The sequence below is a fragment of the Lathyrus oleraceus genome, chromosome 7, assembly GCF_024323335.1.
Source record: "Lathyrus oleraceus cultivar Zhongwan6 chromosome 7, CAAS_Psat_ZW6_1.0, whole genome shotgun sequence".
NCBI classification, from domain to species: Eukaryota; Viridiplantae; Streptophyta; class Magnoliopsida; order Fabales; family Fabaceae; genus Lathyrus; species Lathyrus oleraceus.
This window is the reverse complement of record NC_066585.1, coordinates 309,386,802-309,410,756: the sequence shown is the minus strand read 5'-3', so window position 1 is coordinate 309,410,756 and position 23,955 is coordinate 309,386,802.

Below are 23,955 nucleotides of genomic sequence, written 5' to 3'. Positions count from 1 at the left end.
CGTAGACAATATTATTTCCAAATCCTAGACTAAAGACGACCACTTGGACCATTTGAGAAAGCTATTTGCTAAACTCCAGAAGTTCAAGTTAATGTTGAATCCTGCAAAGTACACCTTTGGGGTATGATCCGACAAGCTTTTGGGGTTCATTATGAGTCATAAAGGTATCGAGGTTGATCCTGATAAAGTTAGAGCCATTCAAGACATGCCAGCTCTCAAAATAGAAAAAGAAGTTCGAGGTTTCCTTGGACGACTTAACTACATTTCAAGGTTCATCTCTCATTTGAATGCTACCTATGAACCATTTTTCAAATTGTTAAGAAAGAATCAAGTGATCATGTGGAACAATGATTGTTAAGAGGCATTTGAAAAAAATAAAATAGTAATTGCAAGAACCATCGATCTTGAAACCACTTGTTCCTGGTAGGCCACTAATCATGTATCTTACCGTGTTATATGAATCAATGGGTCGTGTATTGGGTTAATATGATGACACATGCGAAAAAGAGCATACAATCTATTACTTAAGCAAGAATTTCACCGAATGTGAGACCAGATACTCATTGTTGTAGAAGACTTATTGTGCTTTAACTTGGGTAACTCGACGCCTAAGACAATATATGATTTTCCATACAACTTTGTTGATATCCAAAATGGATCCAATAAAGTACATTTTTGAAAAGCCCGCTGTCAGTGGAAGGATTTCCTGATGTAAAATTTCGTTAATCGAGTATGACATCCAATATGTAACACATAAAGATATTAAGGGGATTGTCTTGTCTGACTACTTTTCCCATCAACCCGTGGAGGGTTACCAATCGATGAAGTTTGACTTTCCTGATGAGGATATCATGTTCATTCGAGATTGCAATATCCCATGACATGACGAAGGACTCGAACCAGGATCGCAGTGGACACTCGTGTTCGATGGTACCTCTAATGCAAAAGGTCATGGGATAAGAGCGGTCATGGGATAAGAGTAATCATCATATCTTCGACTAGTTTTCACATTCCTTTTACTGTTAAATTATGCTTTGATTGCACCAAAATATGGAAGAATATGAGGCATGTGTCTACGATATTGAAGCAGCTATTGACTTAAGAATCAAGATTCTTGAGGTGTATGGGGACTCTGCTTTAGTGATCAGTCAAGTTCGAGGAGACTGGGAAACTCAGGATAAGAAGTTGATTGCATACTGAGAAGATGTGGTGAAGTTGATTCCCTATTTTGATGAAATCACTTTTCATTATATCCCAAGGGAAGAGAATCAGTTAGTCGATACTCTAGCTACTCTGGAATCCATGTTTAAAGTCAAGTGGAAGAATGAAGCACCTTTCATCCGCATTGACCACTTGGATGAACCACCACACTCTCTATAAATGGAGGCTGAATCTGATGATAAGCCTTGGTTATATGACATCAAGAGACATATGGAAAGGCAAGAGTATCCAGAGAAAGCATCCATCACTAATAAGAAGGCTTTGAGAATATTTTTTGCTAAGTTCTTCCTGAATGGGGATGTGTTGTACAAGAGGAATTATGATTAAGTGTTGCTTATATGTGTAGAAAGACACAAAGCAAACACGGTCATAAGGTCCATCCATGAGGGTTGTGAAGGTGTACATGCTAAGGGCCCCGCCATGGCCAAAAAGATCCTTCGGTTTGGTTATTATTGGACAACCATGGAGGTCGACTGTTACAACTTTGTCAAGAGATGTTACAAGTCTCAGATATTCGGTGACAAAATCCATGTTTCTTCAACTCAATCGAATGTCTTGACTTCTCCTTGGACCTTATCCATGTGGGGTATTGACATGATTGGTATGATCAAACCAAAATCTTTTAACGGTCATTGTTTCATCCAAGTTGCCATTGACTACTTCACAAAGCGGGTTGAAATTGCTTCCTATGCGAATGTTACAAGACAAGTGGTTACACGTTTCATAAAGAAAGAAATAATCTATCGTTACAGTGTTCCTAGTAAGATTATTACTGACAATGCCAGTAACCTCAACAACAAAATGATGAGTGATTTGTGCCAAGAATTCAAGATCGAGCATCACAACTCTTCAGGATACCGTCCCAAGATGAATGGCATCGTCGAAGGAGCTAATAAGAACATCAAGAGATTTGTCCAAAAGATGGTCAAGACATAGAAGGACTGGCACAAAATGCTCCCTTTTACTTTGGATGGCTATAGAATTTCAGTGCACACTTCTACTGAGGGGAACCCCTTATTCGCTTGTATATGGAATGGAGGTTGTTTTTCCTATTGAAGTTGAAATTCCCTCTCTGAGTCATCATGGAAGAAGATCTTGATGAAGTTAAATGGGTGAAATCCAGATATGATCAGCTGAATCTCATTTAAGAGGAGTGTTTGACAACCGTCTGCCATGGTTACTTGTACAAGAGATGCCTCAAAAGAGCTTTTGAGAAGAAGGTTTACCCTCGCGTGTACCAGAAAAGTGAAATCATGCTCAAGAGATATTCTCTTATTCATTCGGATCCTCGAGGGAAAATGACTCCCAACTATGTAGGATCCTTCATTGTAAAAAAGTCCTTCTCAGGAGGAGTCTCACCATAATAGATGGGGATGACTTGCCGATGCTGATGAATTCATATACAGTCAAAAAATAGTATGCCTAGAAAAAAATGATGAATACAAAGCCCACTAGATTGGCATCTACAAGAACCAATCTAGAAAAAATGGCTATCCCGATGGACCCAAAAAAAAGAAATGGCATACAAAAGTTAGGGGTAAAACTAAAAAATATACAAGCCCGCTTAGTTAAAACTCGAAAGCGAGACTTAGGAAAAAACGGGTATCCCGATGGACAAAAGAATAAAAATTCCATGCAAAAGTTAGGGGTAAAGGCATTAAAATGTATTACTTTGAGCCTATCTTACCATCAGCTTGACCTCAGACAATGTCAGATCAATCCAATCATCGTTAACCGAAGCAAAGTGTTGGAAGCCCAGTGCTATAGTGAATAACAACCAATGTTGTACTCAGTAGAAAGTAAAACAAATTTCCCATTGTCATTTAATTTGTTTTTCAATTTTTGCAATGTCCTCTTTAATTATTTTGCATCCTTGTATACACCTCACATGTACAAAATTTTCACAATCAATAAAATCCAGTCGTTATTCAATTACTTGTTTTTGTTTTTCCGCATTTTGTTTGTAAAATAACTACCAATCTTGATTACATAATACTATAAAACTTTGAGAATTATAAACGCTAAATCAAAAGAAACACTTTATGATTTTTTTTTTATTATTGGAAGTTCCCCAGTGGATGATCGGTAGTCTACATTAAGCACTTGCCACACGAACACATAACTGCTCGATTGGATCAGCCATCTTTTTCCCTAAGTAGAGTAAGATGGAAGTCCTTGTCTAGCTGGATTTTCCCATCATCATTAGTAACAAGAAGCTCTTCATTGTAGGTTATCTAGTGTGGATACCGACGAGTTGAAGTCCACCTTTCACAAGAAAAGCCTCACCTTTCTACCCAACAACTCGTATTGCATACGCATCATGAACAAGCAATCATACATAGCATGTCTCATGCATATCAAGAATTTTTTTTGGAACTGATCTATCTCCCCAACAGAATATCTCAGTCAATCCTCAGCAGATAAAACCAGCAAGTTTACCTGCTGCTCCTTACAACACAACTCCTTTTCAACGGGATTTTTTTTGGATATTTCTGTATTTAATCCTCTTCTACCTTGAATACCTAAAAAGCTAACGCAATTCACACCTTTATACTTAAGATGATTAAATAGGGGAAACTGTCATACCCCAAAATTTAACCTCCTTTTTCTTAACTTTTTCTTAGTTCATTTGCATACATAGAATCATATCATGCATCATACAATGTCATTAGCATGACCATTTCATTTGGTCATGGATTCAGAAGCATGGACACATTCTTTGGATTAATCTTAACATTAAGGTTTTTCACTCTGTTTTACTTAGTAACTAACCAAAAAATCACAAGAGATGGTACTTGCTTGTTCCCCTGTTCATGTAGGTGATCATGCCTTAATTCAAGACAAAATAATCGTCATTTTGGTCAAGAAAGATGTCAGTGTGGTTCATTGATTCATGGGTGGTTCATGTGTTTATTTCCATGCCATTTCATCCAATCTTCAAGCCATTGTCAAGACCATTCCAGCTTTAATTAAGTTTTCTTCAAGGGGTGCTCATTCCTTCATCATTTTGGCTTGGGATGCAAGGAAACTTCAAGTTTGCACAAATCCCGTAACTTCTTCAAATTTCAACCAATTGACAAGCTTCCTTGAGCCAAATGTTCCTAATGAGCTCTTATATAACTTTGATTCAAGGATTAAGCATAAATTCAATCCCTAAGTACCTCAATTTCGGAAAGGGCTAGGCTGTCCAAATTGGCCAAAACCTTATCATGACCTCCACTTGGCAGCCATGCCATTTTCAGCTCAAGTATCCTTTTGGTCTCATTCCCTTTGAACTTTGTTAAACTTATGTAAAATACCATTTGGTCCTAGTTTATCTCAAAATTCACGCGGGAATCAAAGGTTATGATGTCATGAACTTAGGGCCTCAAGATGCCCAAAATGTACCAAGACTGCTTGACCAAATGCTTGATCTTGAAGGCATGTCACGACCTCAACTTTCAACACTTGCCATTTTCACCTCATGACTTCTTTTGAGTTGATTCTTTTTGCATTGAATTTATGGCATTGAAATGAACAAAAGGCACAACGAAAATCATAAAACGCACGAGTGGATTCCATCTGGCCTAGCTTTAAACATGGCATGATGAACTTTGTTTTTCTTGATGACCATAATTTCAATTACAAGTGATTTTGCATCTTGGGACCACTTGCAGATGTGTAACTTGTTTCTTATGCTAAAATCCATGCAAACAAACACAAAACAACCAAGTTTCATCATCAAATCACACATTTCATGCTTCATCTCACACGAGCACCATTTTCCAAAATGTCAACCCTAATTTACACGAATTTAGATCTATTTGGAATGTATGAGCTTCCCATTTCATTTCATATAAATATAGGATCATTTTGCCTGGATTTGCAAGCTTTAATAGCCAAAAAAACCCTGGCTCACTTCAAAACCAGTTTACGTTTTTATTTAATTCAATCTCTTTCAACCTCAAATCTTTGCCCATAAAGCTTCATCGACATCCTTTAAAGCTAACTGCATCATCATTTTGCCTTGAAACCTCTTGCATCATGCTCCCCATGTTTGCCATTGATGACCTCTTAAGCTTCAACTAGAAAGGTAGTTATGAGTTAAATATTTGAGCAAACAAGTTACCACTCTCTTCGTATTGTTCCACATATCAAAATCCTTCTCCTTCCATTAATTTATCTTTCATATTAGTCATTTAATTTTACTTTAAACACTTAGGGTTCATCGTATTCCTGAGCAAAATTCTCCCTACTCAGAGCCAACCAATGGCTCTAATTCAGGGAGACATGAATGATGATATGTTATGAAGCTAACTTCATGTTTGAGTGTTGCTAAAAATACGAGTTCATGATTTGTAGAAATTAAATCCAAGGTTGAAGATGGAGTTGGTTCTGTGTGCGTGTTGGTGCCAAATTCAAACTCTGACCAATCAAAGCTAGCCAATTCATTTTTTCATATTCTCTTGACAATTGGCGTCGTTTTCTATTTTTATTTTATTTTCTTTTATTCCTTTTATTTCCAAATTAATTTATCTCACATTTTTAAACATTTTTTTTCCAAATAGTTTACACAAAGTCTCTTAAAATATTTTGCATCACATACATTTTTCTCACATTTTTTTAATCATTTTTGCATTTATTAATATTTTTATTACATTTTCTTTTTAATTTTTTTTACAATTTAGTTTTCAATCATTTTAAAACCTTTTTGCATCCAACTTTTGAGATCTATTCATGTGCAATATTTAGGACTTTGTGTAATTTTCTTGGCCATTTATTCATTGATTTTCCTCTATCATTTCCCATTTTTAATCATTTAAAAAACCTTTTTAATTCAAAATGTTTATTTCTTTTGACTTTGTTTTACTTTGGTTACTTAGTTGATCAAATATTCAACATTACATATCATTCATAAATGGTCCCTTGGTTGACTCAATCTTCTATAATTCAATATGTTTATAGATGGCCATTTGACCATATTTTGAAGACTTTGAGTTATTGATAGATCATTCCTTGGTGTAGCATATGTTTGAGTCTTTTGACTTATTGATAGATGATCCCAATGTGACGACTTGATTTTCTTTCTAACATTCAACACCTAACATCTAAACCTCTAACACTTTACATTCTTGCAACTTACCTTATGGCATTTACTTAATGTAATTTATTCTTATGCCTCATCCATCATCTTACTTCATACATTGTTCATATTGTATTAATCATCTCCTGTTTCTTATCTTGTGTTTGGTTTGGCTTGACAATATCAATGAATCAAAGCATGATAAAATAGATAGACTTGATCCTTAAGACCTATGCTTGACTTGGAGTGATGATGCACACATTTGAACTTTAGACCTAGGAATTATACCTTTTCTTTATCTTGGACTCATTGATCTCTTGATCCCTTGCACCTTGTTCACCTCTTAAACTTTTGGACTTATGTTTTTGTGATCTTGTCATTTGTTCATTTATTTATGCCTATTCTTATCACATTCATGTTTCTAGGTTAGCACACATTAGCACACATATGGCTTTCTCTTTGGGTAACTGACAATGAGACTAGGCTCAATACTCTTTCACCCACATGGATTTCTCTTTGGCCACCTTACAATGACACCCTAGTATAGTCTTGGTATGATCATGCACTATTTTTGTTCCACCCATCTCCTTCCCTTTGATTTAGCTTGATCAAAATCTGTTTGATCAACTAGATCCTTTGACTTTGCACACTCCCTTTATCTCTGTCAATTGACTATAAGTCTCTTGGTCACTTTATGGGACTTGTCTCTGTTCCTTTGAAGCTCATGTTATCAACATGTACAACATCTCAAGCACCAGTCAACGTATCAACCACCTGTATCATCCCCACATAGCATTCTTGAGGACACCTTTCAACAACTTGTTAGACATTGAAAAGGATTGCATGCCATGAGCCTTAAGTAATAGGGAATGATGAGAGGGGATATTTCCTACCCTTGTCTAGAGTACCTTTGTGCACATGGTATAGACCCTGGTTACTTTGAGTATTCACCTCTAATCATAGACTTTAGTGAAATTCAAGTCATTTCACTGTCAAGTCTACAACTAGATCTAGGGCTCTTTCTCATCTCTCTTTTGGTTTAAACACCACTTTTATTTCTTGGTTTAAACACAATTTTCCTTTCTTGGTTTAAACACCACAATTTGGGTTCACACCTTTATGGTATTACATCTTATTTCTTGGTTATCACACCATAATTCAGGTTGATACCTTCATGGTTATATACCTTTGTCTTGTTTTTTGGGTTGACACTTTTAGTGGTTATACACCCCTCTCTTGGTTTTAACATTATTCCCTTACCATGTCAGTTCTATCCTTGTCATGTCAGTCCCAGTACTTTCATAAGTTCCTATTTTTTCCCTTACCATGTTAGTCCTAGTGCTTTGGCAAGGTCCTTGTCATGTCAGTCCCAATGATTTGACAAGTTCCTATTTTTTCCCTTCCCATGTTAGTCTCAATGCCTTGGTAAGACCCTTGTCATGTTAGTCCCAATGCTTTGACAAGTTCATGCTTTCTTTCCTTACTGAAGCTAGCAGAAATATACCCGAACGCATCACACACTCGAACATACAAGAGAGTCGCCATCAAACTTTACTTATTCTCGAAGGAAAGGGAAAACATCTATAAAACCTCGGGGAAAGAGATATTATGGGTAAGGAAGTCAATTATGAAAGAGGAAGGTATTAGAACCCCAAACAACCATGGTACTCCATGGGAACCGTTCTGATTGTTCTCGCTCGAATGGGTGTTATTTCTAAAGATTACTCGTAAAATAAATGAAGGGAAAATAAAGAAATAGATAGAGTGCTCGGTGAATATTAAGGCCCTCATGACTACGTATCCTCATAGTGCCTTGAGAAATTTAGAGCTCCGTAGTTCATAGAACCAATGGTGGGAGGTGAAAAGAATGGTGATCAAGTATGGTCTGAACCAACGGGTAGTGTGATTTGAACTCTAACAAAAGGTGAAATATGAACCCAAGAGTAAAACTGAAGTTGACCGATATATGGACTAGCAAGGCTGTCACTATATGGTATAGTAGAAAGCAAGAAGAATTAAGTGTTTGGGTACGACCCAAACATCTCTCAGTTCACAAGGTGACTCAAGATGGAGCACAAATGGATAGTGTATTTGGTTCAAAGAATTGGGTATATCACATAAAGTGAATGAAGGTAGAATATGAATTTATCATGGAGATGAATGGATGTCTGGTAACAAGTGACTGATAAGGTATAGTTTGAAATCAAAGGTCAAGGTGTATTGGAATCCATAGGAGAAATGGGATTTGTACCATAGAGGAAAACGACGTCTTATCCTAAAAGAAGGAATAAAATGTATGGGGACAATCCAAACAACTCTAGGTACAAATGCGGATTGCTGCTATATCATCCTAAAAAGGGTGTATATGGACTTCCAAAGAAAACAATATTTCGGTCTCAAAGAAATATTATGTCACTGGATGAACGGTTTATGATCGAAGGTAGATAATGGATAATGAAAGATATGAATGATGTGCTAAGGCGGAAGGAGGAAATAATTAGAAGTATGCTCGGCAGGGATTCGTCTCCTCGTGCCTACGTATTCTCATTGTGCAATGAGAAAATAATATAAATCATAGTTCGTGGAACCAAGAGAATAAAGAGAGAGATAAATGATGAAAAGTACAACTTTCACTAACATAATGGTATCAAGGGAACCCACAAATGGAAAGAACTTGGAACCAAAGAGTGAAACTTGCGTTTACCAATATGTGGGCTAGCATGGTTGCCGCTATAGGGTAAGGCCAAAAACAAGGTGAATTAAATGTCTGGGTACGATCGAAAAAATTCTTGATTCACAAGATGGACTGCCGCTATATCGTCTTAAAAGGGTATATGTGGAGCCCAAAAGAAAGTATTGTTGAGTACAAGGAACACTGTATCACTGGATGGGGAACACACAGTTCGAGATCAAAGAAGAATGGTATCTTAGATCCATGAAAGGGATAGACTCTGAATCAAAGAGAAAACATGCGTCTTAGCTAAAAAATAATGAATTAAATGTTTGGGGACGGTCCAAACAACTCTCAATTCATGAGGTGGACTACCGCTATATCATCCTAAAAGGAGTCCAAGGAGAAGTATATTTGATCTCAAAAAGATGGTATTGATTGATGAATGAAGAAAGAAGTGCTAATAAATAAGGTAGCTCGCGAAGAATCTGGATTCTCCTGCCTACGTGTCCTTATAGTGCAATAAGGAAGTCAGAGCTTTCGTAGTTCAGCCCACTAGGGCTGAAAGTAAGATGATTGATGAGGCAAAAGAAAATGATTGATTGAATGTGGAAGAGACTTGACAGTTGATTGATAAGAATCACATTAAAGTCTATGAATAAGGGCTAATGCTTTGTATATATAGGGCCTACGCCTCGTATGCAAAGTCACTCTAGACAAGGATAGGAGAAACTCCGTTTCATCATTCCTTATTACTTAAGGCTCATGGCGCGTGATACTTCTCATAACTGACAAGTTGTTGGAGAAAGATCCTCATTATTTCTCCTTGTGTTGATGTTGTTTTGTGTGAAGAAGACTTGGTAGTTTACTCGATTAGTATTGCACCAAAGTCTATGAATAAGGGTGAATGCTCTAAATAGCTAGGGCATACGCCTCGTACATAGAGTCACTCTAGACAAGGGTGGGAGAAACTCCGTCTCATCATTACTTATCACTTAAGGCTTGTTTCGTTCAATTTGAATCTTATTTACCAAGTGTTGACCATTGATTTATTTCGTATAGTCCACTGCTTGATGTGACTAGGATATCTTGCGTGAAAGATAGGTCTTGAAGCTTGGAGATCCACAGTATTAGAATTAAGCCTATCAAGTGATCAAGTTACTTTTGATCACTTGAAAGGATTGTGGGTTTATACATTATCAAAGGATTTAATTGATTAAAATTGTTAAATGAATACTTAATTTAAAACTAGCCTAATCTAATGGTTTGAATTAACTTGAAGATTATGACTAGCCTAATCTAATGGTTTGAATTAACTTGAAGATTATGACTAGCCTAATCTAATGGTTAGAACTATTCATAAGATAATCCTAAGGGAACATGCAATTGTTAAATGAATACTTGATTTAAAACTAATTAAAATTCTAAGTCAAGATTAATCCTAGTGGATCATGCATTTATAAGGTCAAAATAACAAAAGAAACCCTTAAGGGGTAAAATTGTCATTTCAAAAAATCAATAATATTGAATTAAATCCTAATCATGAAATCTTAATGAAAACCAATTAAATCTAATTAGTTCTAATTTCCTAAAAAATCTAATTAAAATTAATTATTAACATTTCTGAAAATTCTATTACTAATCCATTAAGAAAAACTAACAAATAGCATAAAACAAGCCCAAGGAAAGGGGTGAAGAACCTGAATATAGAGTGAAAAATTCAGTAATACGGGCTTTGGGCCCACCAAAATAAATTTAAAATAAAGAAGTGTAGTTGGGTTCAGTAAGTATGTTGCTAAGCAAAACAGGGGTGTAGAAAGAAAAATATTGGGCTTAATGGCTAAGCCCAACAAAATTTGCAAAGGGACATGTGAATAAAATTCAGAAATTCACTCTCTTCTCTACACATCATCTTCCAATTCTCATCTCAAAAAAGAACCACCACCGGAGTTCCAGCACCACCGCGTTGGATGCGACGGAGTTGGCCAGAATCAAGAAAAAACACCATTTTCTTACTCCTCTCAACCTCTTCTATCCTAATCTCTCATCCATTCTAACTACAAGTTAATAAATTCTGGAAATTGATCCATTAAAGTCAAGAACCCTAAGCACAAAATTTGAAATTAAATGGGGATGGAGGAGAATCAAACCACCAAACCTTCGGGTTTTGATTCTCCACTACACATGCTACGTTGTGGTATCAAAAATTCAGCAAACAAGCAAGGATGAAGATTCACCGACCTGCAAGAATGGATATTTGTTCTTGGAACTTGATAAAATTTGAAGGTGATGAAGATGAAGTGAAAACCAGAGGTATGCTACTTTGTACCTTTAATCTTTTACTTCTACTATGAACTCCTCCTCTTCAAGAATTAACTCTGAAAATTTTTGAATTGAATTATTGTTGTTGATGTGATTATATAAAAGTATGGATGATTGTTGAATGTAAGAGGTTTAGCTCAATTGATAACAAACTTCAATGTGAAGCTTCCTCCAATGGTGATTTGAGCTTTGGTGTAGGGAGAGGAATCAGAGAAGATGAAGTGACAAGAGAAAAGATGAACTTGCAATGAGTAATTTGAGAGAATGATCAAGTTCTGAGTGATCCTCATTGGTGTAATGAGAGGGATGTGTTTATATAGGTTATAAATTTGGATCAAATGGAGGTTCAAAGTTAGTTTTGTGAGGTTTGAAATTGGTTAAATGAGGCTTGGAGTTAGTTGAAGTGGTTTGGAATTAGCTTGGGACTGTTATGAGTAACTCACAAATGTTGAGAAGTTTGGTGAATTGAAGTGTTAAGAGCTTGGTTCAATGCATGAATGATATTGTTAATTGTTGCATAAAATGAGTGAAAGTTTCTATGTGTATTGATGCAAGAATTGAAACTGGTTTGGAGTGCATAGGATGTCGTATTACTGCTGAAAAATGCAGTATTTTGGCAACTGTCCTAGGGGTAATCTGTAAGGCCCCAATTTTGACCCTAAGACCCCTCATGTTATTTTCATCATATGCATTAGCATTGGGATCACACCTTAGAATTCTCTTTACCCCTCATTCATTGGGTTTGCATTAGGAGAAATCACCAAGCACCATATGATTGTATCATACTTTGTATTTTTATCATTTACTAATCAAAATACAAAAAATATATCTTTGTATTTGTCAAACCTTTTGTAGGTAGTGCACATGCTCACCTTTGATCTATCAAGCTCATATCTAGGGTTTAAGACCCTTATTTCAGGGAGCTTAATCAAGAATTGATCCACTATGGCTCTAAGCATCATATATGAATCCCCATGAATTTCAAATGTTATTTTGATCAAGAAATCATCAAGAGTTTGGAGTTGGTTTTCCTTGGAAACCCTAATTCATTTGGGTATCTTGTGTGACTTCTTTAACAAGTTTTTTCAACAATTAATCAAATATTTCAAGGTATACTTCAAATTTCATAATCTTATGCATATATGATCTACCATGAGTCCTAAAAGTCAAGAGAATTGCAAGCTAGCAAGTTGGTTATGGTGGTTGACCAGAGGAATTCATCTGATCAAAACTGGGGTTCCCTATGAAAATGGTTACAAGATAAACTTTACTATAAATTACATTCTAAACAACTTTAATGTTGAGGTATAGAGCTAGTTTTGCTTGGAAAGTCATTTTTTATGGTGAAAGATTATAGGTCATTTTGTCTAAACCCTAATTTGGTGGTCAACTTTCCAAAACCATAACTTACTCAATTTTTATGAGATGAAATATTTTCAAGTTGCTAAGTCAAATTCAATATGTATAATTCAACATTTGTTTTTGGAGTAAGAGCAAATTCAACTTTTATATGCATATGATATGAGGATACATTATAGGTCATTTTGGACCAATGCCATTGAACAAGTGATTTTCCTCAACTTCAAAAATGAATAACTCCTTCATATTAAATCCAAATAAGGTCAAATGTCTGACCATTTTTAAGGAATTTGATAGAGCTACAACTTTGATGAAGGGACATTTCTCATTTGAGGCTTACATAAAAAGTTAGCCAAGGTGGAATAAATGAACATATGGCTTAACACTTAGAATTTTTTTTGATATGTTTGATTTTCCCGACTTCCACCTCAAAATTCATCACGATCAAAGCTTCAAATGAAAAAGTGTTTAACATGAAAGTTCTTCCTATTGATTTAAACTTTCCAAAAAAATCAATTTCATCCCATTTGGACAAGGTATGAGTGACTTGCACATGCCTTGAACATGGATAACCATTTGGCATAATTGAACTTGAAACTTTCATACACAAATGCATAGCTTTCCAACATGACTTCAACAATGTTTGTACTCAATTATGGACCAGAAGGAGTGATTACATGGGCCTATCACACGCCCATGCACCCATGCAATGTACATTTCTATTTTTGGAACTTGGATTTCAAGTGTGCATTTAACAATCATGTGCCTATAAATAGAACCCCTTGCCATCAGAATGAAGGACCATGCGTGCCAGCTTTGAATCCTAACCTCCAAAACCCTCGCATTCAAAGGATAACCTTGAGAATTTTCATTAGAAATTGAGTTCGAATCTCATTGTTTTGAGATTCAAATCTCTAAGAGTCTTGTGCCTTTTGTTCATTCAATTCCATTCCATCAAGTGTCCAGAGCAATATCAAGAGAAATTGGAAGCAAGGTCATGTTCATACAGACCTGCATTGAAGGTACTTTCCAGAAATTTTCATCTCTTCGATTCTCACTCAATTCTCCATAATTCTTCTTGATCTTTGGTTGTCTGAAGTGCTACCAATGTAGGAAACAAGATTGAGTTACTTTGAGGTCAAATCGAAGCAACTCAGATCATGATCCTCAAATTTCAACTCCCTGTATCTTTCAATATACTTGGAGTTAGGAGAAATTAAGGCCAGATTCGAGCTCTTGAGCATTTTTACTTTAAATTAATGTCATCTTTTTCATTTTGTTGATGGTTATGAGTGAACCAGGCCGATTAAGCTCACCAAAGAAGGAGACCGGAGCTTTGGCTCCGGTGTTGTGTTTGCGCTCATCTGAACCACATGATCCCTTTTAAACGTTTTAATCTCGTGCGTTGGTTTTGAATACCATCTCTGCAGCGCTTTGACTCGTGTCCATCATGGAACACACGCTGAGGACCACTTGATTTGCCACCTCCATTAATGAGGGAGATCAAGTGGTCCACGTTTTTTCCTATTTTCTGATTTTCCTTTTATTTGGTTTATTTTCATTAATTCATATTAATTTTAATATTGATCCAAAAAATATGAGAGTTTCACCAAAAAAATTTAAATAAATTCCTCTTTTATTTTCTGAATTAAAATTATTTTTTGGATCATTATTAATATTTTTCATCATTTAATTGTTTTTGTGGATATTTTTAATTGTTTAAAAATAGTTTTAAGTTTCCAAAAATTATGCAATTTTTTCTCCAAGGTCCTTTGACCTTGTTTGACCTATGATAAATCTCATGGACATTTCTTTACTGTTTTGATGAGGTTTTAGGATTTTGATAAACCATAATTTAATTTAATGCATATTTTAATTGATTTTAATTGTTTAATTGCAAAATAAATTGTGTTGAGCTTTTGATATTGGCTTGTTGAGTTTGACTTGGTTGTTGGGCCTTGGTCAAAGTTGATTTGACTTTGTTGAGTTAAAATCATTGGATTTAGGGGATTGATGAAATGTACATTTCATCTCCCAAAATGAACGAATGATTTTAATTTGGTAAAAGTCCTCCTTTGACCAATTTGTGTTGATTCCATTTCCCCTCCCTCTTCATCTCAATCTCATTCTCTTCTCATTCATCTCATGGACCTATGATATTTCTATATGCTAAGGCTAGTTGGTTGCAAAATCAACATAAGTGTGGATGAGATTAGGTCCACCCCTTTTGTATATTCTTTTAAGTTTGGTATGTTTTAGGAGTATGGTCCATAGTACCATATCTCTAACATGCATTAACACTAAAATTTCTATTTCCAGACCTCAAATAGTTGTGACTTCTACGTAAGTCCAATTACGATTGCTTAATATAGCGCTAAATTTTTGACACAAAAGGCATATCATTCTAGTAAGTGAGATTGTAAGTCTCCCTTATTTCATGGTATTGTGTGGAAACTTGGCATTTTTTCCTTCCTTTGGAAGATGTCTTGGTTTAAGGATCCATGCTTGTGAATAGTGGGTTGAGTGTTCTCCAAAGAATGACTTAAATAAAACAAAAGCAAAAGCAATACTAACTTCTAATCAACTAACAACTAACATTTAATTTCAAGCCATTTACTTTTATGCACTTTAATTTTAAGTCTTTATTCATTTGCCATTATTCATACCATTTAACTTGTTTACTTTAATGTCATTTTCACTTTGCTCACTTGAGTCATAATTTGTGATTATGTTGTGTTTGTAAATGCTTATTTGTGTTTGTGATCCTTTGACCTTAACGTACATAATAACAACAAAAACTCTAAAAGACATTTGTGTGGACTGTTGGATTTGATCTGAGACATTGGACTTAGAATTAGGTAACACTCCCTATGCAAAGGACTTGGCCAATGCCAACTTTCATGAAACCAAGTACTTGTGAAGAGAACTTTCATCTGATATAAATATTGATGATCCTTTTGAGTTCATCTGCTACATGGTCTTATTGGAGTTGTTATTTTGAACCTGTGTCTAATGCTTATCTTTGAAGTCATCTGATACATGGAGATTATGAAAAAGATCATGGAGTTGCTAAGCTTGGATGTGGCTATCTTTATTTGATGCCTCGATCTTTATCTTGTTATTTTTTTATTGATATTGCTTGATTCTAAAGTCCAAGGGAAATTTGGGTTTCTATATGACATTCTCGTCTATTGGATTGCAACCCATTGGTTAGATCTTTTCATCTCTTAACTTTTAAAATTTTGCTTACGGTTAGTCTCTTCATATTCTACCCATTTCTTTAATTTCAAATATCTCCCCTCTTTTAAAATCTTCTTTGCTTGTTATTTCTAAACTTAGACTATATTGTAAATTAGAAACTTTGGCCTTACGCCATTGCATTTTCAAACTTCTTTTTCATAATCAAACTTGTAAATGAATCTAATCATACTTGACTTAAAATTTCAAAAGCCAAAAAGAACTAACACTCATTCAAACCTTTTTAGGCCTTTTGTGCCTTTGTTAAACTTAAATTTTTGTTAAAAGAAATGCACTCACTTTGAAATTGATACCATGATCTACGAGGTTTTGATCCCTCATTTTTATGTTGGTACGTAGGTACAAGTACGAAGGTCTTGTCAAACACAAAAATATAATTAATGAATTATTTTCTCATCCCTCCACTCTATTTATTGCAAACTTCATTTTGTACAAAAATACATATGCACACAAAAAAGGGCTCCCTAGGAGTACCTATGACACTTTGGGTGCTAGCACCTTCCTTCTGTGTAACCAACCCCCTTACCTGTAATCTCTGGCATTTTATTAGTTTTGATTTGAAAACTTCTTATCTTTGGGTTTTCTTCGTACTTTTCCATTTTCCCTTGGAAACAATAAAAGCGCGGTGTCGACTCTGGTTTTATTGACGTCTAGCTTATCCATAGCTTGATGGTCATGAATTTACCGCTACAGAAATTAAGTGGCAACTCTGCTGGGGAGTAGTCTCTAGTGGGTTTAGCCTACTTTTTTAGGTGTATGTAATTGTATATTTGATGCATGTATATTTGTTTGTATGATATAATCTGCTTGTTGTGCTTGGTGATCTCTGAGTGGTGAAATAAGTTCTAACCCAAACTTGAGTGCAATTAAGATAGGAGAATGGTATAATCATGTTTGACTTGTGTGGAGTAGTCCTTAACAAGTTGGATTGAGACCCATCTACTAAGTGGAGACCCTTTTGGAGTTTTTAATGTCACACAAGTTATTTGTGGTAGGCATTACTTTCTCTGGTTTGGGGTCTGAGAAGTTGAGAACCATAGAACATTTAACCCATCTTAGCATATTTAGGATGTAGTGCGGAGACTGTCCAAGTGTAGACTTTATAACAGTTGTTACGCGATACTACACTCAGACGAGTTTCTCTTGAGAATATTATGGGTTGATGAGTCAGTCATCCTAACTTGTAATATCCGATAGATTGAATTAAGACTATGGGAACTTTTTAGAACATGATCTACAGGTTTTAATCCTTAGTACACTCCTTTGGGATGGTTCTTACCCAGACTCCATGCTCGTGACTCACAATAAACCCTTGATTCTTTGTTGATCCAATCAAGTCTTGTCAATATCAATGGAACTTGACAATGGATGATTGATCGTGACAATGACTCGATTCATCCCTTGACCTTTGTTTGTTTGCCTTGTGTGTGATCCCTTATTTGTGATTGTTGCATTCATGCATTCATGCGCATCATAACATTCATCACACGAAAAATAGTTTCAAGGAACTGAGGTCTTATTTGCAAATATTTTCAGACCATGGATTACGGATGAAGAAACACTAACAAGTACAGTTTTAGGTGCCCCGACTTGAAAAAGTTAAGGAAGCTATCATCTTTTGTATTAGATCCCTTGGACTTCAAGCGACGTCATTGGAAGCTTCTATCTATTTTCTCTACTGATGTGGTTGAAGGACTCTTGAGTGTGTTGGTTCAGTTCTATGATCCTCTCTACCGTTACTTCACGTTTCCGGATTATCAACTCGTGCCTATGTTAGAGGAGTATGCCCATTTCTTGGGAATAGCTGTTTCTAACAAAGTTCCCTTTAGTGGATTGGAAGAGATTCCCATATCTCATCTTATAGCTGAAGCTCTTCACTTGAAGAAGTTTGAGATAGAGGCTCATTGGGTGAAGAAAGGAGGATTGTATGGGTCTACTTCTAAATTCCTCATTAAGGAAGCTACTGCCTTTTCTCAATCCGGTAGTGTGGATGCTTTTGGAACGATCTTTGTGTTACTCATCCATGGTTTGGCTTTGTTCCCTAACATTGACGGTTTTGTTGATGTTAACGCCATTAGAATTTTCTTGATTGGGAACCCTGTGCCTACTTTGTTGGGCGATGTGTACTTCTCTTTGCATTTAAGGAATTCTAAAGGTGGTGGGACTATTGTCTGATGTGTTCCTCTTCTGTACAAGTGGTTTATTTCGCACTTGCCTCAGACGCCTGCTTTTATGGAGAACAAACAATGTCTAAGGTGGTCTCAGAGACTTATGTCTCTCACTAATGATGATATAGTTTGGCATGATTCTTCATTGGGTAGCTTGGATATTATTGATTGTTATGGTGAATTCTCTAATGTGCCTCTCATTGGTACACCAGGAGGAATCAACTACAACCTTTCTTTGGCTCGTCGTCAACTTAGGTTCCCCTTGAGAGTCAAGCCTAATAACACTTTGTTAGAAGGTATTTTCTATAAAGAGGGTAAAGATCCCCAACTTTTTAAGCAGATGATTGTGCATGCTTGGCATAATGTGCATAGGAAAGGAAAATTCGAGTTTGGTCCATGTAACTATGTAGCTTTGGAAGCTTACACTCTTTGGGTGAAGAAGAGAGTTTTGGAATTCAAGATGTCGTATGCTTGTGAAAGACCTATGTCTATGGTTGTGGTTGAGACATTAACTCTCCCTAACCAATATGTAGAGGAGTTGGAAGACGCACTCGCCAAGATGAAGCAAGAGAAAGATATGTGGGAAGAGCGTTTATATGCTTTGAGCTGAAAGCATGAGGAGTTGCAGCTTGAGTCTAAGGGCAAAGATGCACTTATTGAGCTTCTTGAAGACCGAGTAATGAAGAGACAGAGAGAGACAAAGGTTTCATCTTCCTCTAGTATACCTCAGCCTTCCGTTGCTTGGAAGAAGATTGTTGATCAGCTTGTCCTTGAGAAGGCTCAGATGAAGACTTCTTTTGAGTCTGAGATTCGACGCATCCGAAGGAAGTAGGCGCCTGCAGCCAGATCTTCTGACATCGTTGTTAAAGATCCTTAGGATGACTAGTCTCCTTTTCTCTTGTATTTCTATTTTGGTTTCTGAAATTGTACCTCGTGTAATCCTTCCAATTATATAAATAAAAGATATTTTTATGGTGATATCAAATTATTGCGATTATTGTTATTATATATATATATATATATATATATATATATATATATATATATATATATATGCCAATAAAACAGTAAGTTCCTTGAAAATAAAAACAATCAAAGCATTGCATTTCATGCATCATTTTATAACAGGTTTCTCTTTCTTCAGATGTCTTATTGGTTATTCTTATGTACTTCAGCCAAGCTGACTCATCGATACAATACCCGCACCAATCACTCAAGGATCATAGAACATCAAGAGCAAGAGAACAGAGAATTGAAGGACGAGATCGCCCGCCTGACTGCCATGATGGAGTCAGTGTTAGTTGCTCAAAGTCAATTTTCACCAACGCCTGCAACTCCTCCTCCTCAGAGGATTGTCATCTCCGAGGTTCCTACCTCCACTATTCCTGCTACTGTTGCTCATTTTGCATTTACCATGCCTCCGGATTCCCGTGGGGAATGCCGCCCAATTTTGTACCCGAGGGTTTCACACCTACTTTTGCTTCCATGTCGGCATCTAGCCTGGTCATGTGTGTGCCGCCACCGGTTGTTCATGCTCTGCCTCGTGTTGAGGACACCATCTATCATTCCGAGTCGTCTAAGGATTCGGATGTTTATGAGAAGATGGATGAAATGAAAGACCAATTCCTTGAGCTGCGAAAAGAGTTGAAGCCCTTAAGGGGAAAAGATTGGTTTGGTAAGAGTGCTGCGTAACTTTGTTTGGTTCCTAATGTGAGAATCCCGATGAAGTTCAAAGTCCTTGACTTTGAAAAGTATAAGAGAAATACTTGTCCGCTCAGTCATCTCGTCATGTATGCTAGAAAGATGTCGACACAAACTGATAATGATCAGTTATTGATTCATTATTTCCAAGACAGTCTGACTGGTGCCACTTCAAGGTGGTATATGGATTTGGATAGTGCAAGTATCCGCATGTTCAACGACTTGGGCAAAGAATTTGTGAAACACTACAAATACAATGTGGATATGGCGCCGGATAGAGACCAATTGAGGTCATTGTCTCAGAAGGATAAGGAGACGTTCAAAGAGTACTCTCAGTGATGGAGAGAGCTTGGTGGTCAGATTAACCCTCCTTTGGAAGAAAAGGAGATGACCAAGATTTTCCTCAAGACCCTGAGCTCATTTTACTATGAGTGCATGATTGCCAGTGCCCATAGTGACTTTACCGAAATGGTAAACATGGGGATGAGATTAGAAGAGGGTGTTCGAGAGGGACGATTGTCTAAAGAGGAGGCTTCGTCTAGCAAGAAGTACGGAAGCGGGTTTTCCAGAAAGAAAGAAGGCAAGACTAATGCGGTATCAGTTGGGAGGCAGAGAAGGCCTCATGTCAGAAGAAGTCAACAACCCCGTCAACACCATCATCAAGTATCATCTATTATACTAGTATTTTCTAATAATCAATCAACACCAATTCAACAACAATGTCAACAACAACCATATCAAAGAACGAACAACTACAACAACAACAATACCAACAATCATCAACAACCACCAAACTTTAAGAGGAAGAAGGTCTCTTTCGACCCTATTCCTATGACTTATGCTGAACTGTATCCATCATTGGTTCTCAAGAACCTTTTGCAACCAAGAAATCCTCTGCAGATTCCCGAACCACTTCCATGGTGGTATAAACCGAAACACCACTGTGCCTTTCACCATGGAGCTCCCGATCATGATATTGAGAATTGCTACCCCCTGAAGTATGAAGTACATAAATTGATCAAGAGTGGAATGGTGTCCTTTGAGGACCGTGCGCCAAATGTTAAAGCTAACCCACTACCTGCTCAAGGTGATTCGTCTGTTAATATGGTGGACGGTTGTCCCAGGCAATTCAAGATATATGATGTTCATTTCATTATAAGGTCCTTTGTGAGGATGCACAAGGATATCTGTTTGGTAAGTGATTGTGAGCATGGCCGTGATGGTTGTGCAATTTGCAGTGTCAATCCTCGGGGTTGTGTGGTTGTGAAGAGAGACATTCAGAGGTTGATGGATGAAGGTATGATCCAGATCTTCCAATCCCGTCACTTAGGTGACGATGTCAATGTTATTGTTCCGGTATTCAAGACTCCAGAGAGAGTAGTAATCCAATTTGACAGTAACAACAGTAACAACGTCAGCAATATATTGGTATCGTCGTTGGTTATACGGTTAGCGGGTCTCGTCCCGTATGCATCCGATAAAGTTGTCCCATACCAATACAATGCTACCATGTTAGAGAATGGTCAAGAGGTTCCTTTGCCTACGAATAGTTCAGTTGTGAGCATTGCTGATGTTATAAAGGTGACTCGTAACGGTCGTGTTTTCGGGCCTGTATTCCCAAAGAGTGTGGAAGATGGTTCAGTTGGTAAGAAAGTAGAAGTGCCTGCAGTAGATCCAGTTAGCGCTCCAAAGTGTCAGTCTGGTGAATCCAGTGGTTTGAAGCCTAACGATGATGATGAGGTACTCCGGTTGATCAAGAAGAGCGAGTTTAATGTGGTGGAGCAGCTGCTCCAAAATCCCTCCAAGATTTCAGTGTTGTCTCTGCTCATGAATTCCGAAGCACACAGAGAAGCACTGCGGAAAGTATTGGAACAAGCTTATTTAGAGCATGATGTTACGGTGGATCATTTCGATCATATATGTAGAGCATGATGTTATGTAGAGCAACAATCTTAGCTTTTGTGATGAGGAACTCCCCGAGGCGGGCAGAAATCACAACTTGGCACTACACTTTCAATGAATTACAAGGAAGATGCTCTGTCAAATGTATTGGTTGACATCGGCTCTTCATTGAATGTACTTCCAAAATCAACCCTTTCTAGATTTTCGTATCAAGGAGCTCTGATGAGATACAGTGGCATGATCGTCAAAGCTTTTGACGGTTCTCGCAAGGCCGTGATTGGTGAGGTGGACCTTCCAATTAAGATAGGTCCGAGTGATTTACAAATTACTTTCCAAGTAATGGATATCCACCCGGCCTATAGATGCTTGTTTGGAAGTCCATGGATACATGAGGCGGGAGCTGTTACATCAATGCTACATCAGAAATTGAAGTTTGTCAAGAATGGTAAGCTAGTTATCATCGGTGGGGAGAAGGCTTTGTTGGTAAGCCACCTGTCATCTTTCTCTTATGTAGAAGCTAAGGATGAGATTGGAACTCCGTTCCAAGCTCTATCTATTGCCGAGGAAAAGAGAGTTAGGGAACCCATATCCTCTATTAAAGATGCGCAAAAGATTGTTGAAGACGGTAATTCTAATCAATGGGGCCAAATGGTAGAGGTCGCCAAGAACAGGAGCAGAGCTGGTTTGGAATTCCAACGAGGTTCATCTGAGATTAGAGCTGAAGATGCAGTTTCCGTAGCGGAGGGTTCATTCATAGTAATGAACAACACTTTGTTGTTGTGATCGAGGGTGATGAAGTTGAAGACTACACCAATTTTGTGACACATGGAAAAGCTTGCCACAATTGGAATGCTGTTGATATTCCTGTTATTGTGCATCAATCTAAGTAATTGCTTTTATTGTTTTTGAAAATCCTTCTCCTATGCCTAAGTGAGAAGTGAACATTGTTTGGCATCTTCAAATTTGATCATCAATAAAATATAATTCTAGTCATCCACATCTATGATGTTTTATTTTTACTTTTTGCTTTTTTCTAAAAATGATAATCACAAAAAACATAAATAAATAAATAATAACTTATCCATCTGCATAATATTTGGTCACAATTCACTTCTCTAAAATCAAAATATCAAATTATTATGCAGGTTGGTTCCTAAACCCATTGAATACAATGATACTACTCCTTCGCCAAACTTTGAATTCCCTGTGTTTGAGGATGAGGAAGAAAGGGATGAAGAAGTATCTGATGAATTTTCTCGTCTACTTGAGCACGAGGAAAAAGTCATTCATCCATTCGAAGAGAAGATTGAGTTAGTCAACTTGGGTTCTGAGGATGATGTGAAGGAAGTCAAGATTGAATCTCGATTGTTCCCTGAGGTTAAGAAGGGGTTGATTGATCTTCTCCGAGAATATTCAGATGTGTTTGCTTGATCCTATCAAGACATGTCGGCTTGGATTCTGAGCATGTGGAGCATAGATTGCCGTTGAAGCCAGAATGCCCGCCAATCAAGCAGAAGTTAAGAAGAACTCATCCTGATATGGCAGTGAGGATCAAAGAAGAAGTGCAAAAGCAGATTGATGCCAATTTCCTTGTTACTGTTGAGTATTCACAGTGGGTTGCCAATATTGTGCATGTTCCGAAGAAGGATGGAAAAGTTCGCATGTGTGTTGACTATAGAGATTTGAATAAAGCTAGTCCGAAAGATGATTTCCCTCTGCCACACATTGATATGTTGGTAGAAAATACATCTAAATTCAAAGTCATTTCATTTATGGATGGATTTTCCAGATATAATCATATCAAGATGGCACCCGAAGATATGGAAAAAACCACATTCATTACACCTTGGGGAACATTTAGTTATAGAGTGATGCCTTTCGGTTTAAAGAATGTTGGTGCAACTTACCACAGAGCAATGACTACTCTTTTTCATGATATGATGCATAAAGAGATCGAAGTCTAGGTTGATGATATGATTGCTAAATCCATTGATGAAGAGGAACATGTTGAGCACTTGTTGAAGCTATTCCAGCGTTTGAGGAAGTATAAACTTCGCTTGAATCCAATAAGTGTACATTTGGTGTCCGTTCTCGTAAGTTGTTGGGCTTTATTGTCAGCGAGAAGGGTATTGAAGTTGATCATTCCAAGGTCAAAGCAATACAAGAGATGCCTGCTCCCAAGACTGAGAAGCAAGTCAAAGGTTTTCTCGGCCGCTTGAATTATATCTCAAGATTCATTTCGCACACGACTTCCACATGTGCACCTATGTTCAAGCTTCTTCAAAAAGATC